Raw genomic sequence first — 15,957 nt, forward strand, 5'->3', positions numbered from 1 at the left:
CTCTCTCTCGTTCTCTCTCTCTCTCTCTCTCTCTCTCTCTCTCTCTCTCTCTCTCTCTCTCTCTCTCTCTCTCTCTCTCTCTCTCTCTCTCTCTCTCTCTCTCTCTCTCTCTCTCTCTCTCTCTCTCTGTTTGGTCAGGGTGTGATTTGCGTGGGCATTATATGTTATTTTTTCTATGTTTTTTATTTCTTTGTTTTGGCAGGGTATGGTTCTCAATCATGGCCAGCTTTCTATCGTTGTCTCTGATTGGGAACCATACTTAGGTAGTTTTTCCCACATTGTTTTTGTGGGTAGTCATTTTCTGTTTAGTGTTTGCACCTTACAGAGGACTGTTTCGGTTTAATTTATTCTCTTGTTATTTTGTATGAGTGTTCAGTTCAATAAACAAACGAAAACCGTTACACACTCTCTCTCTCTCTCTCTCTCTCTCTCTCTCTCCTTTCTCTCTCTCTCCCTTCTCCCTCTCTCTGACTCTCACTCTCTCTCCTCTCTCTCTCCTCTCTCCCTCTCTCTGACTCTCTCTCTCTCTCTCTCTCTCTCTCTCTCTCTCTCTCTCTCTCTCTCCTTTCTCTCTCTCTCCCTTCTCCCTCTCTCTGACTCTCTCTCTCTCTCTCTCTCTCCTTTCTCTCTCTCTCCATTCTCCCTCTCTCTGACTCTCTCTCTCTCTCTCTCCTTTCTCTCTCCTCTCTCTCTGTCCCTTTTTTCTTCTCCCAGTCTCAAACACTCTCTGTCACTCCATTTTTTAAATCCCTTTCCACAACCACATCTCCCTCTCCCTCCCTCTCTACCTCCCCTCCTTCTCTCTCTCTCTACCTCTGGGGTGTACCATAGGAACTGGAGTGGCACCTTTGGAGCAGGCTGTAAAAAGAGCCTATAAAAAGCCCAACACAGAGAAGAAAGGGTAATGATGAAACTTAACTGCTTGCCTCCATGCACCTGGGGTCTGCGTGGCTCTCGTGTTTGTGTGTCTCTCTCTCTTGTGTGTGTGTGTGTGTGTGTGTGTGTGTGTGTGTGTGTGTGTGTGTGTGTGTGTGTGTGTGTGTGTGTGTGTGTGTGTGTGTGTGTGTGTGTGTGTGTGTGTGTGTGTGTGTGTGTGTGTGTGTGTGTGTGTGTGTGTGTGTGTATGTGTGGCATGGGTGCTGAATCAGAACTGGCCTGCTAGGGGACAACGTCATGACAGGTCCAGTAGAGTTATCTCTTTATAAAGTATTGATTTACTCATAAACGCATAAAATGCGAACGACAAGGGAAGTTTAAAGTATAAAAGTGGGGAACTGAGAGAGGGAAGAAATAGGTTCAGTGACATAAGTGATACTGCAATTTAATCCCTTTGGGAATTTGGATGGAATTCTGAATAATTTACGCAAAACGGTTTTATATACAGATCCTGATGAGGTTAAATACTGTTTAACGTATGTATTTTCTGCCTCGATATTGTTTTACAAGTTGTATTGAGGACCAGAAGGTGAACAAATTCTGACTACTGACTGCAAGTTGTTCTGGATAACAGTGTCTGCTATAAAATAATTCAGGTTTCATTCTTCTGGATTATTTACATGTTTTATTATTGCTAAGCATTCCTGCACTGTTGGAGCTAAAAACACCAACATTTCACTGCACATGTGACAACATCTGCAAATCGGGACCAATACACTTTGATTTCATTTGATTTGCTCAGTGAAATGAATATAATGTAAAATGGACAATCCAGCAACGGTTTAGTGCACTTCTGTCTATTCTGTGTTTCCTCTGCCTCCTGTTGGAATATAGGGCTGTTATCCTCTCCAGCCTGTGTGTGTGTGTGTGTGTGTGTGTGTACATATCAAATCTCTCTGTGTCTGCGTGGGGTGTGTGTTTCTGTGCAGTCCTATTTTCAGTTCAGTGTCCAGTGCTCACCCCATGCCCCTGGGCTCAGATGCTGGCATGCCCACACCCTCCTCCCACCTCCCACCTGGCCCTGGCCGCAGCCTCCCACCTGGCCCGCTGGCGTGGAAAATCACCCTTGATGGGCCGGCCGGGCTGGAGGAAGAAAAGAGAGGGAAAGAGGAGGGAAGAGGAAGGACGAGGAGAGCAGAGGAAGAGGAGGGAAAGAGAAGGGGTACGAGGGAAGGGGAGGGACAAGGAGGGACGAGGAGAGCGGAAGAAGAGGGGGGAAAGAGAAGGGGTAGGAGGGAAGAGGAGGGAAAGAGAAGGGGTAGGAGGGAAGAGGAGGGATGAGGAGAGCAGAGGAAGAGGAGGGAAAGAGAAGGGGTACGAGGGAAGGGGAGGGACAAGGAGGGACGAGGAGAGCGGAGGAAGAGGGGGGAAAGAGAAGGGGTAGGAGGGAAGAGGAGGGATGAGGAGAGCAGAGGAAGAGGAGGGAAAGAGAAGGGGTATGAGGGAAGAGGAGGGATGAGGAGAGCAGAGGAGGAAGAGGAGGGAAAGAGGAGGGGTAGGAGGGAAGAGGAGAGAAAGAGAAGAGGTACAAGGGAAGAGGAGGGATGAGGAGAGAAAAGGAGGCAGAGGAAGAGGCGGGAAAGAGAAGAGGTAGGAGGGAAGAGGAGGGTTGAGGAGAGCAGAGGAAGAGGAGGGAAAGAGAAGGGGTATGAGGGAAGAGGAGGGATGAGGAGAGCAGGGGAGGAAGAGGAGGGAAAGAGAAGAGGTAGGAGGGAAGAGGAGGGATGAGGAGAGCAGAGGAAGAGGAGGTAAAGAGGAGGGGTATGAAGGAAGAGGAGGGATGAGGAGAGCAGAGGAGGAAGAGGAGGGAAAGAGAAGAGGTAGGAGGGAAGAGGAGGGATGCGGAGAGCAAAGGAGGGAAAGAGAAGGGGTAGGAGGGAAGAGGGGGAAAAGAGAAGAGGTATGAGGGAAGAGGAGGGACGAGGAGAGAAAGGAGGCAGAGGAAGAGGAGGGAAAAAGAAGAGGTAGGAGGGAAGAGGAGGGATGAGGAGAGCAGAGGAAGAGGAGGGAAAGAGAAGGGGTACGAGGGAAGAGGAGGGATGAGGAGAGCAGAGGAGGAAGAGGAGGGAAAGAGAAGAGGTAGGAGGGAAGAGGAGAGGAGGGATGAGGAGAGCAAAGGAGGAAGAGGAGGGTTAGAGAAGAGGTAGGAGGGAAGAGGAGGGATGAGGAGAGAAGAGGAGGGATAGAGGAGGGGTACGAGGGAAGAGGAGGGACGAGGAGAGCAGAGGAGGAAGAGGAGGGAAAGAGGAGGGGTATGAGGGAAGAGGAGGGACGAGGAGAGCAGAGGAGGATGAGGAGAGAAAAGAGGAGGGGTAGGAGGGAAAAGGATGGATGAAGAGAGCAGAGGAAGAGGAGGGAAAGAGAAGGGGTACGAGGGAAGAGGAGGGACGAGGAGAGAAAAGGAGGCAGAGGAAGAGGAGGGAAAGAGGAGGGGTACGAGGGAAGAGGAGGGACGAGGAGAGCAGAGGAGGAAGAGGAGGGAAAGAGGAGGGGTAGGAGGGAAGAGGAGGGATGAGGAGAGCAGAGGAAGAGGAGGGAAAGAGAAGGGGTAGGAGGGAAGAAGAGAGAAATGGAGAAAAGAGGAGGAAGAGGAGGGAAAGAGGAGGGGTACGAGGGAAGAGGAGGGACGAGGAGAGCAGAGGAGGAAGAGGAGGGAAAGAGGAGGGGTAGGAGGGAAGAAGAGAGAAATGGAGAAAAGAGGAGGAAGAGGATGGAAAGAGGAGGGAGAGGAGGGAAGAGGAGAGGAGTGAAAAGGACCACAGGCTATAAACCAAGGTAGAGCTCCAACCCCAACCCTAGCCCCAGGCCTAACAGTAAGCCAGTGTACAGTTTCAGCCTTGAGCCTGGGGTACCCTTCATCACTCTACCTCTCTAAGCACCACAAGGAGTAGACAAACTGGGCAAGATAGCACCATTATTTCATCTGTATTTTCATTCCTATATTTTTCCATCGACTGACACCAACACATACAGTATTTGTCATACGTGTTCAGACACTTTGTGTCATCCATCATACTGAAATGCATTTCAAATTTCTCTAATATGGGCACCATCAGTCCAAACACCAAGCAAAAATATTTCTGTATGGGAATGTAGTGACCATTCCATTCCAGCCCTAATTCCAATCCCACGTAACCTACACCATGCATAAATGACTTCCACTCTCCGCAAATGGCTTAGTACTAAAAGGATTATGGCGACACACATACAAACACAAACATGCTCATCTTCATTAGCACTATAAAAAGCCCCTCTGATGCAGTGGAGGAGGGGCCCCTATAGAGAGATTGAGAGCAGTCAGTTAGCACAAACATCAAAGGGGCCCGAACATAGAGAATGATTGAGGACTATAGTGCCCACCATTGAGGACTTTTACCATTTTGAAGTAGTCAACTGGGTGGGACTTCCAATGGGTTCACATAGTCACATAATTCCCTGCAGGTCACCAGGAGAGATCAGCAAATGAATTATACTTATGAGTAAACTGCAGGTGGCAGTAAATTGCCAACTTCGGCTTTATACCTGTTCAAACAACACACTCCAGGTGGCAGTTTGTTTACCAACTCATAGAAGCAATAATAAATAAGAAAACTGACTATTTCAAAATGGAGATGGCCTCAATGGCCCTGCCCGTGATCTCACAGATGGTACATATGCAAAAAAGAGTCCTCTATAATTCTCTATGGCCCCAACACACACACACACACACACACACAAGCGGCATTAGACTGACACGAGAGTGATCAATAGAGTGAGTGAGATACCTAGTCAATTGAACAACTGAACGCATTCAACTGAAATGTATCTCTGAATCAGAGTGGTGCAGGGGCTGCCATAATCAACATCCACAGCACCAGGGGAACACTGGGTTAACTGCCTTGCTTAGGGGCAGAACAACAGATTTTTACCTTGCCAGCTCTGGGATTCGATCCAGCAACCTTTCAGTTACTGGCCCAACACTCTAACAACTAGGCTACCTGCCACCCCAGTAGATGGGATAGGAGAGAGAGACTGGGGGATGTAGAGGAGTTGGGGATGATGTGAGGGATGGAGAGAAAGAAAAAGTGAAATACAAGATAAAGAAGAAACAAAGAGGTGGGGAAGAGAGAAAGAGAGAGCTGTTGAAATGAAAGACATACGGAAAAAGGAGAATAGGAAGAGCAGGAGGGAGGAGGGGAGACTGGACACTACCGCCAACATAACTGGCACAGAGCGCAGGCCTCCTCTTGCTTTTTGGATCTGCCAATTCCAACGTAATAACAGACAAACAGAGAAGACTCATCAGGACACAAACAGCTTAGGCTTGTCAAAGGGGAGAAGGAGAGAGAGAGAGACAGAGTGACAGAGATAAAGACACAGATGGAGTGACAGAGTGAAAGAGAGGGAGAGACAGAGTGACAGAGAGAAAAACACAGCAAGAGTGACAGAGAGAAAGAGAGGGAGAGACAGAGACAGTAAAAGATAGGGAGAGACAAAGACAGAGTGACAGAGAGAAAGAGAGGAAGAGACAGAGTGACAGAGTGAAAGAGAGGGAGAGACAGATAGAAAGACACAGATGGAGAGACAGAGTGAAAGAGAGGGAGAGACAGAGAGTGAAAGATAGGGAGAGACACAGACAGAGTGACAGAGAGAAAGAGAGGGAGAGACAGAGACAGTGAAAGATAGGGAGAGACACAGACAGAGTGACAGAGAGAGAGAGACAGAGTGACAGAGAGAAAGACACAGACGGAGTGACAGAGTGAAAGAGAGGGAGAGACACAGACAGAGTGACAGAGAGAAAGAGAGGGAGAGACAGAGTGACAGAGAGAAAGAGAGGGAGAGACAGAGAGAAAGACACAGATGGAGAGACAGAGTGAAAGAGAGGGAGAGGCAGAGAGTGAAAGATAGGGAGAGACACAGACAGAGTGACAGAGAGAGAGAAACAAGAGTGACAGAGAGAAAGACACAGACGGAGTGACAGAGTGAAAGAGAGGGAGAGACAGAGACAGTGAAAGAGAGGGAGAGACACAGACAGAGTGACAGAGAGAAAGAGAGGGAGAGACACAGACAGAGTGACATAGTGAAAGAGAGGGAGAGAAAGAGACAGTGAAAGATAGGGAGAGACACAGTCAGAGTGACAGAGAGAAAGAGAGGGAGAGACAGAGACAGTGAAAGATAGGGAGAGACACAGACAGAGTGACAGAGCGAAAGAGAGGGAGAGACAGAGACAGTGAAAGATAGGGAGAGACACAGTCAGAGTGACAGAGAGAAAGAGAGGGAGAGATAGAGACAGTGAAAGATAGGGAGAGACACTGACAGAGTGACAGAGAGAAAGAGAGGGAGAGACAGAGACAGTGAAAGATAGGGAGAGACACTGACAGAGTGACAGAGTGAAAGAGAAGGAGAGACAGAGACGGTGAAAGATAGGGAGAGACACAGACAGAGTGACAGAGTGAAAGAGAGGGAGAGACAGAGACAGTGAAAGATAGGGAGAGACAGACAGAGTGACAGAGAGAAAGAGAGGGAGAGACAGAGACAGTGAAAGATAGGGAGAGACAGACAGAGTGACAGAGAGGGAGAGACAGAGACAGTGAAAGATAGGGAGAGACACAGACAGAGTGACAGAGTGAAAGAGAGGGAGAGACAGAGACAGTGAAAGATAGGGAGAGACACAGACAGAGTGACAGAGTGACAGAGAGGGAGAGACAGAGACAGTGAAAGATAGGGAGAGACACAGACAGAGTGACAGAGCGAAAGAGAGGGAGAGACAGAGACAGTGAAAGATAGGGAGAGACACAGTCAGAGTGACAGAGAGAAAGAGAGGGAGAGATAGAGACAGTGAAAGATAGGGAGAGACACTGACAGAGTGACAGAGAGAAAGAGAGGGAGAGACAGAGACAGTGAAAGATAGGGAGAGACACTGACAGAGTGACAGAGTGAAAGAGAAGGAGAGACAGAGACAGTGAAAGATAGGGAGAGACACAGACAGAGTGACAGAGAGAAAGAGAAGGAGAGACAGAGACAGTGAAAGATAGGGAGAGACACAGACAGAGTGACAGAGAGAAAGAGAGGAAGAGACAGAGTGACAGAGAGAAAGAGAGGGAGAGACAGAGAGAAAGAGAGAAAGAGAGGGAGAGACAGAGACAGTGAAAGATAGGGAGAGACACAGACAGAGTGACAGAGAGAAAGAGAGGAAGAGACAGAGAGACAGAGAGAAAGAGAGGGAGAGACAGAGACAGTGAAAGATAGGGAGAGACACAGATAGAGTGACAGAGTGAAAGAGAAGGAGAGACAGAGACAGTGAAAGATAGGGAGAGACACAGACAGAGTGACAGAGTGAAAGAGAGGGAGAGACAGAGATAGCGAAAGATAGGGAGAGACACTGACAGAGTGACAGAGAGAGAGAGAGAGAGAAAGAGAGGAAGAGACAGAGAGACAGAGAGAAAGAGAGGGAGAGACAGAGACAGTGAAAGATAGGGAGAGACACAGACAGAGTGACAGAGAGAAAGAGAAGGAGAGACATAGACAGTGAAAGATAGGAGAGACACAGACAGAGTGACAGAGTGAAAGAGAAGGAGAGACAGAGACGGTGAAAGATAGGGAGAGACACAGACAGAGTGACAGAGAGAGAGAGAGAGAGAGAGAGAGAGAGACAGAGAGAGAAAGAAGTGAAACAGAGGACAGAGAGAGAGAGAGAGAGAGAGAGAGAGAGAGAGAGAGAGAGAGAGAGAGAGAGAGAGAGAGACAGAGAGAGAGACACAGACAGAGTGACAGAGTGAAAGAGAGGGAGAGACAGAGACAGAGTGACAGAGAGAAAGACAGACGGAGTACAGAGAGAAAGAGAGGGAGAGACAGAGACAGGGAAAGATACGGAGAAACACAGACAGAGTGACAGAGAGAAAGACACAGACGGAGTGACAGAGTGAAAGAGAGGGAGAGACAGAGACAGTGAAAGATAGGGAGAGACACAGACAGAGTGACAGAGTGAAAGAGAGGGAGAGACAGAGACAGAGTGACAGAGAGAAAGACAGATGGAGTGACAGAGAGAATCAGATAAAGAAAGAGAGGGAGAGACAGAGACAGTGAAAGAGAGGGAGAGACAGAGACAGTGAAAGATAGAGAGACACAGACAGAGTGACAGAGAGAAAGAGAGGGAGAGACAGAGACAGAAAGACAGAGAAAGAATCAGGAGAGAAGGAAGTGAAGAAAGATAGGGAGTGACAGAGTGAGAAAGAGTGAAAGATAGGGAGAGAGAGAATAAGAGAGTGAAAGATAGAGAGAGAGAGAATCAGGAGAGAAAGAGAAGTGAAAGATAGGGAGAGAGAGAACAGACAGAGTGACAGAGTGAAAATAGAGGGAGAGACAGAGACAGTGAAAGATAGGGAGAGAGAGAACAGAGACAGTGAAAGATAGGAGAGAGAGAACAGACAGAGGACAGAGAGAAAGAGAGGGAGAGACAGAGACAGTGAAAGATAGGGAGAGACAGAATCAGAGTGACAGAGAGAAAGAGAGGGAGAGACAAGACAGTGAAAGAGAAGGAGAGAGAGATAGGGAGAGAAGACAGAGTGAAAGATAGAGAGAGAGGAGAGACAAAGAAGTGAAAGATAGGGAGAAGAGAATAAGAGAGAGAAAGGAAGTGAAAGATAGGGAGAGAACAGAGAGAAAGGAAGTGAAAGATAGAGAAAGAATCAGAGAGAGAAAGAAGTGAAAGAGAAGGAGAGAACAGAGAAGTGAAAGATAGGGAGAGACAGACAGATGAAAGAGAGAAAGATAGGGAGAGACAGAGACAGTGAAAGATAGGGAGAGAGAGAGAAGAAAGAGAGAGAGAGACAGAGAAGTGAAAGATAGGGAGAGACAGACAGAGTGACAGAGAGAGAAGAGACAGTGAAAGATAGGGAGAGACAGACAGATGACAGAGAGAAAGAGAGGGAGAGACAGAGACAGTGAAAGATAGGGAGAGACAGAGAGAGAAAGAGTGAAAGATAGGGAGAGAACAGAGACAGTGAAAGATAGGGAGAGACAGACAGAGTGAGAAAGAGAGAAAGAGAGGGGGAGAGACAGAGAGTGAAAGATAGGAGAGACAGACAGAGTGACAGAGAGGGAGAGACAGACAGTGAAAGATAGGGAGAGACAGAACAGAGAGAAAGAGTGAAAGAGGGAGGAGAGACAGAGACAGTGAAAGATAGGAGAGACACAGACAGAGAATCAGAGAGGGAGAGACAGAGACAGTGAAAGATAGGGAGAGAGAGAACACAGAAAGAGTGAAAGATAGAGACAGAGAAGGGAGAGAAAGAGACAGTGAAAGATAGGGAGAGAGAGAACAGACAGAGAGAAAGGAAGTGAAAGATAGGGAGAGACAGAGACAGTGAAAGATAGGGAGAGACAGTCAGAGTGACAGAGAAAAGAGAGAGAGAGAGATAGAGACAGTGAAAGATAGGAGAGACAGACAGATCAGAGAGAAAGAGAGGGAGAGACAGAGACAGTGAAAGATAGGGAGAGACACTGACAGAGTGACAGAGTGAAAGATAGAAGAGAGAGACAGAGAAGTGAAAGATAGGAGAGACACAGACAGAGAGACAGAGTGAAAGAGAGAGAGAGAACAGAGAGAAAGTGAAAGATAGGGAGAGAGAGAACAGAGAGACAGAGAGAAAGAGAGGGAGAGACAGAGACAGTGAAAGATAGGGAGAGACAGAGAGTGACAGAGAGGGAGAAAGAGACAGTGAAAGATAGGGAGAAACACAGACAGAGTGACAGAGAGAAAGAGAGGGAGAGACAGAGAGAAAGAGAAAGATAAGAGAATGACAGAGAGAAAGAGTGAAAGAGAGGGAGAGACAGAGACAGTGAAAGAAGGAGAGAGAGAAGAGAGAGAAAGGAAGTGAAAGATAGGGGAGAGACAGACAGAGTGACAGAGAGAGAGAGAGAGAGAAAGAGAGGAAGAGACAGAGAGACAGAGAGAAAGAGAGGGAGAGATAGAGACAGTGAAAGATAGGGAGAGACACAGACAGAGTGACAGAGAGAAAGAGAAGGAGAGACATAGACAGTGAAAGATAGGGAGAGACAGAATCAGAGAGAGAAAGAGTGAAAGATAGAAGGAGAGACAGAGAAAGGAAGTGAAAGATAGGGAGAGACAGAACAGAGAGACAGAGTGAAAGATAGGGAGAGAGAGAAGAGAGAGAAGGAAGAGAGAGAGAGATACAGACAGGAGTGAAAGATAGAGAGAGAGAATAAGAGAGAGAAAGGAAGTGAAAGATAGAGAGAGAGAGAGAGAGAAAGAGAAAGACAGAGAGAGAAGAGAAAGAGAGGAGAGACAGAGACAGTGAAAGATAGGGAGAGAGAACAGACAGAGAAAGAGTGAAAGATAGGGAGAGAGAGAACAGAGAGAGAAAGTGAAGAAAGATAGGGAGGAGACAGAGAGAAAGAGAGGAAAGAAAGAGAGAGACAGAGACAGTGAAAGATAGGGAGAGACAAGACAGAGAGAGACAGAGAGAAAGAGAGGGAGAGAGAGACAGAGACAGAGAAAGATAGGGAGAGAGAGAATCAGAGAGAAAGAGTGAAAGATAGGGAGGGAGAGATCAGAGAGAAAGAGTGAAAGATAGGAGAGAGAGAATAAGAGAGAGAAAGGAAGTGAAAGATAGGGAGAGAGAGAACAGAGTGACAGAGAAGGAAGAGGGAGAGACAGAGACATTGAAAGATAGGGAGACAGAGAGTGAAAGATAGAAAGGAGAGAAAGATAGAGGACAGAGAGAAAAGAGAGAGAGAAGAGACAGTGAAAGATAGGAGAGAGAGAATCAGTCAGAAAGGAAGAAAGAAGGGAGAGAGAGAAGAGAGAGAGAGAAGTGAAAGATAGAGAGAGAGAACAGAGAGAAAGGAAGTGAAAGATAGGGAGAGAGAGACAGAGAGACAGAGAGAAAGAGAGAGAGAAAGAGACAGTGAAAGATAGGGAGAGATAGAGAGAGAATCAGAGAGAGAGAGGAGACAGTGAAAGATAGGGAGAGAGAGATAGAGAGAGAGAAAGGAAAGAGACAGTGAAAGATAGGAGAGAGAGAACAGAGAGAAAGGACAAGAGAAAGAGAGGGAGAGAGAGAAGTGAAAGATAGGGAGAGAAAGACAGAGTGAGAAGAAATAGGAAGAGAGAAGAGAGAGAAAGGAAGTGAAAGAAAGAGAGAGAGAGAATCAGAGAGAAAGAGAGAAAGATAGGGAGAGAGAAGAGAGAGAAAGGAAGTGAAAGATAGGGAGGAGAGAACAGAGAGAGAAAGGAAGTGAAAGATAGGAGAGAGAGAGAGAGACAGAGAGAAAGAGAGGGAGAGACAGAGACAGTGAAAGATAGGGAGAGAGAGAATAAGAGAGAGAAAGAAGTGAAAGATAGAAGGAGAGACAGAGAAAGGAAGTGAAAGATAGGGAGAGACACAGAACAGAGAGAAAGAAGTGAAAGATAGGAGAGAGAGAGACAGTGAAAGAAATGGATGAGAGATACAGACAGAGTGACAGAGAGAAAGATAGGATAGGAAGAGACAGAGACAGTGAAAGATAGGGAGAGACACAGAGAGAGAAAGAGAGAAAGATAGGGAGAGACAGAGACAGTGAAAGAAAGGAGAGACACAGACAGATGACAGAGAGAAAGAGAGGGAGAGACAGAGACAGTGAAAGATAGTGAAAGACACAGACAGAGTGACAGAGAGAAAGAGAGAGAGAAGAGATAGTGAAAGATAGGGAGAGACACTGACAGAGTGACAGAGAGAAAGAGAGGGAGAGACAGAGACAGTGAAAGATAGAGAGAAACACAGACAGAGTGACAGAGAGAAAGAGAATCAGAGAGAAAGGACAGAAAGATAGAAAGACAAGACGGAGACAGAGTGAAAGAGAGGGAGAGACAGAGACAGTGAAAGATAGGGAGAGACACAGACAGAGACAGAGAGAAAGATAGAGGAGAGACAGAGACAGTGAAAGATAGGGAGAGACAGAGACAGAGTGACAGAGAGAAAGAGAAGGAGAGACAGAGACAGTGAAAGATAGGGAGAGACAGAACAGAGAGAAGAGTGAAAGAGAGAGAGACAGAGAGACAGAGAGAAAGAGGGAGAGAGAAAGAGAGAAAGATCAGAGAGAGAAAGAGAAGTGAAAGATAGGGAGAGAGACAACAGAGTGAGAAAGAAGAAAGATAGGGAGAAGAGAACAGAGAGAGAAAGAAGTGAAAGATAGGGAGAGAGAGAATAAGAGAGAGACAGAAAGAAAGAGAGAGAGAGAGAGAGAAGTGAAAGATAGGAGAGACAGATAGAGAGAAGAAAGAGAAGAGAAAGATAGGTGAAAGATAGAGAGAACAGAGAGAGACAGAGTGAAAGAGAGAAAGAGAGGAAGAGACAGAGACAGTGAAAGATAGGGAGAGACACAGAGAGAGTGACAGATAGAGAAAGAGAATAAGAGAGAGAAAGACAGTGAAAGATAGGGAGAGACACAGACAGAGTGACAGAGAGAAAGAGAAGGAGAGACAGAGACAGTGAAAGATAGGGAGAGAGACACAGACAGAGAGAAAGGAAGTGAAAGATAGGGAGGAGAGAACAGAGAGAAAGAGAGAAAGAAGGAGAGACAGAGAGAGAGAGAGAAAGATAGGAGAGAGAAAGAGACAGTGAAAGATAGGGAGAGAGAGAACAGAGAGAGAAAGGAAGTGAAAGATAGGGAGAGAGAGAATCAGAGAGAGAAAGGAAGTGAAAGATAGGAGAGGAGATCAGAGAGAAGAAGTGAAAGATAGAGAACAGATAAGTGAAAGATAAGAGAGAGAGACAGAGACAGTGAAAGATAGGGAGAGAGAGACAGAGAGAGAAAGAGAGAAAGAGAGAGAGAACAGAGAGAAAGGAAGTGAAAGATAGGGAGAGAGAAAGAGAGAGACAGAGAGAAAGATAGGGAGAGACAGAACAGTGAAAGAAAGATGGAGAGAGAGAACAGACAGAGACAGAGAGAAAGAGAGGAAGAGACAGAGACAGTGAAAGATAGGAGAGAGAACAGAGAGAGAAGTGGAGAGAGAAAGAGAGGGAGAGACAGAGACAGAGAAAGAAAGGAAGAGAAAGATAGAGGAGAGAGAGAAAGAGAGAGAGAGAAAGAGAAGTGAAAGATAGGGAGAGAGAGAACAGAGAGAAAGAGTGAAAGAGGGGAGAGAGAGAATAGAGAAAGAAAGGAAGAGAAAGATAGGGAGAGAGAGAATCAGAGAGAGAAAGGAAGTGAAAGATAGGGAGAGAGAGAATAAGAGAGAGAAAGGAAGTGAAAGATAGGGAGAGAGAGAATCAGAGAGAAAGGAAGTGAAAGATAGGGAGAGAGAGAATCAGAGAGAAAAGGAAGTGAAAGATAGGGAGAGAGAGAGAATAAGAGAGAAAGAAGTGAAAGATAGGGAGAGAGAGAATAAGAGAAAGAAAGGAAGTGAAAGATAGAGGAGAGAGAGAGAAAGAAGAAAGAGAGAAATAGAGAGAAAGAGAAGTGAAACATAGGAGAGAGAGAATCAGAGAGAAAGGAAGTGAAAGATAGGGAGAGAGAGAATCAGAGAGAAAGGAAGTGAAAGATAGGGAGAGAGAGAATAAGAGAGAGAAAGGAAGTGAAAGATAGGGAGAGAGAGAATAAGAGAGAAATAAAGTGAAAGATAGGGAGAGAGAGAATCAGAGAGAGAAAGGAAGTGAAAGATAGGGAGAGAGAGAATAAGAGAGAGAAAGGAAGTGAAAGATAGGGAGAGAGAGAATAAGAGAGAAAGGAAGTGAAAGATAGGGAGAGAGAGAATCAGAGAGAGAAAGGAAGTGAAAGATAGGGAGAGAGAGAATCAGAGAGAGAAAGGAAGTGAAAGATAGGGAGAGAGAGAATAAGAGAGAGAAAGGAAGTGAAAGATAGGGAGAGAGAGAATAAGAGAGAGAAAGGAAGGAAAGATAAGAGAGAGAGAATCAGAGAGAAAGAAGTGAAAGATAGAGAGAGAGAGAAGAGAGAGAAAGAGTGAAAGATAGGGAGAGAGAGAAAGATAGGGAGAGAGATAGGATCAGAGAGAGAAAGGAAGTGAAAGATAGGGAGAGAGAGAGAAAGAGAGAGAAAGGAAGTGAAAGATAGAAAGAGAGAGAGAATCAGAGAGAAAGGAAGTGAAAGATAGAGAGAGAATCAGAAGAAAGAAGTGAAAGATAGGGAGAGAGAGAATAAGAGAGAGAAAGGAAGTGAAAGATAGGGAGAGAGAGAATCAGAGAGAAGAGAGAGAAAGATAGGAAGAGAAAGATGAAAGATAGAGAGAGAATAAGAGAGAGAAAGGAAGTGAAAGATAGGGAGAGAGAGAATCAGAGAGAGAAAGGAAGTGAAAGATAGGGGAGAGAGAGAATCAGAGAGAGAAAGGAAGTGAAAGATAGGGAGAGAGAGAATAGAGAGAGAAGTGAAAGAAGGAGAGAGAAAGAGAGAGAGAAGAGAAGTGAAAGATAGGGAGAGAGAGAATCAGAAGAAAGGAAGTGAAAGATAGGGAGAGAGAGAGAGAAAGGAAGTGAAAGATAGGGAGAGAGAGAAGAGAAAGGAAGTGAAAGATAGGGAGAGAGAGAATCAGAGAGAGAAAGGAAGTGAAAGATAGGGAGAGAGAGAATCAGAGAGAGAAAGGAAGTGAAAGATAGGGAGAGAGAGAATCAGAGAGAAAGGAAGTGAAAGATAGGGAGAGAGAGAATCAGAGAGAAAGGAAGTGAAAGATAGGGAGAGAGAGAATAAGAGAGAGAAAGGAAGTGAAAGATAGGGAGAGAGAGAATAAGAGAGAGAAAGGAAGTGAAAGATAGGGAGAGAGAGAATAAGAGAGAGAAAGGAAGTGAAAGATAGGGAGAGAGAGAAAGAGAGAGAAAGGAAGTGAAAGATAGGGAGAGAGAGAATCAGAGAGAAAGGAAGTGAAAGATAGGGAGAGAGAGAATAAGAGAGAGAAAGGAAGTGAAAGATAGGGAGAGAGAGAATCAGAGAGAAAGGAAGTGAAAGATAGGGAGAGAGAGAATCAGAGAGAAAGGAAGTGAAAGATAGGGAGAGAGAGAATAAGAGAGAGAAAGGAAGTGAAAGATAGGGAGAGAGAGAATCAGAGAGAGAAAGGAAGTGAAAGATAGGGAGAGAGAGAATCAGAGAGAGAAAGGAAGTGAAAGATAGGGAGAGAGAGAATCAGAGAGAGAAAGGAAGTGAAAGATAGGGAGAGAGAGATCAGAGAGAGAAAGGAAGTGAAAGATAGGGAGAGAGAATAAGAGAGAGAAAGGAAGTGAAAGATAGGGAGAGAGAGAATCACATAAAGAAAGGAAGTGAAAGATAGGGAGAGAGAGAATCAGAGAGAGAAATAAAGTTAAAGATAGGGAGAGAGAGAATCAGAGAGAAAGGAAGTGAAAGATAGGAGAGAGAGAATAAGAGAGAGAAAGGAAGTGAAAGATAGGAGAGAGAGAATCAGAGAGAAAGGAAGTGAAAGATAGGGAGAGAGAGAATCAGAGAGAGAAAGGAAGTGAAAGATAGGGAGAGAGAGAATAAGAGAGAGAAAGGAAGTGAAAGATAGGGAGAGAGAGAATAAGAGAGAGAAAAGAAGTGAAAGATAGGGAGAGAGAATCAGAGAGAAAGGAAGTGAAAGATAGGGAGAGAGAGAATCAGATAGAGAAAGGAAGTGAAAGATAGGGAGAGAGAGAATCAGAGAGAGAAAGGAAGTGAAAGATAGGGAGAGAGAGAATCAGAGAGAAAGGAAGTGAAAGATAGGGAGAGAGAGAATAAGAGAGAGAAAGGAAGTGAAAGATAGGGAGAGAGAGAATAAGAGAGAGAAATAAAGTGAACGATAGGGAGAGAGAGAATCAGAGAGAGAAAGGAAGTGAAAGATAGGGAGAGAGAGAATAAGAGAGAGAAAGGAAGTGAAAGATAGGGAGAGAGAGAATCAGAGAGAAAGGAAGAAAGATAGGGAGAGAGAGATAGAGAGAAAGATAGGGAGAGAAAGATAGAGAGAGAAAGAGAAGGAGAGAAAGATAGTGAAAGATAGAGAGATAAGAGAGAGAAAGAAGAAAGATAGGAAAGATAGAGAGAGAGAATAAGAGAGAGAAA

Source organism: Oncorhynchus keta, chromosome 18 (genome assembly GCF_023373465.1).
Source record: "Oncorhynchus keta strain PuntledgeMale-10-30-2019 chromosome 18, Oket_V2, whole genome shotgun sequence".
In the NCBI taxonomy this organism is placed as follows: Eukaryota; Metazoa; Chordata; class Actinopteri; order Salmoniformes; family Salmonidae; genus Oncorhynchus; species Oncorhynchus keta.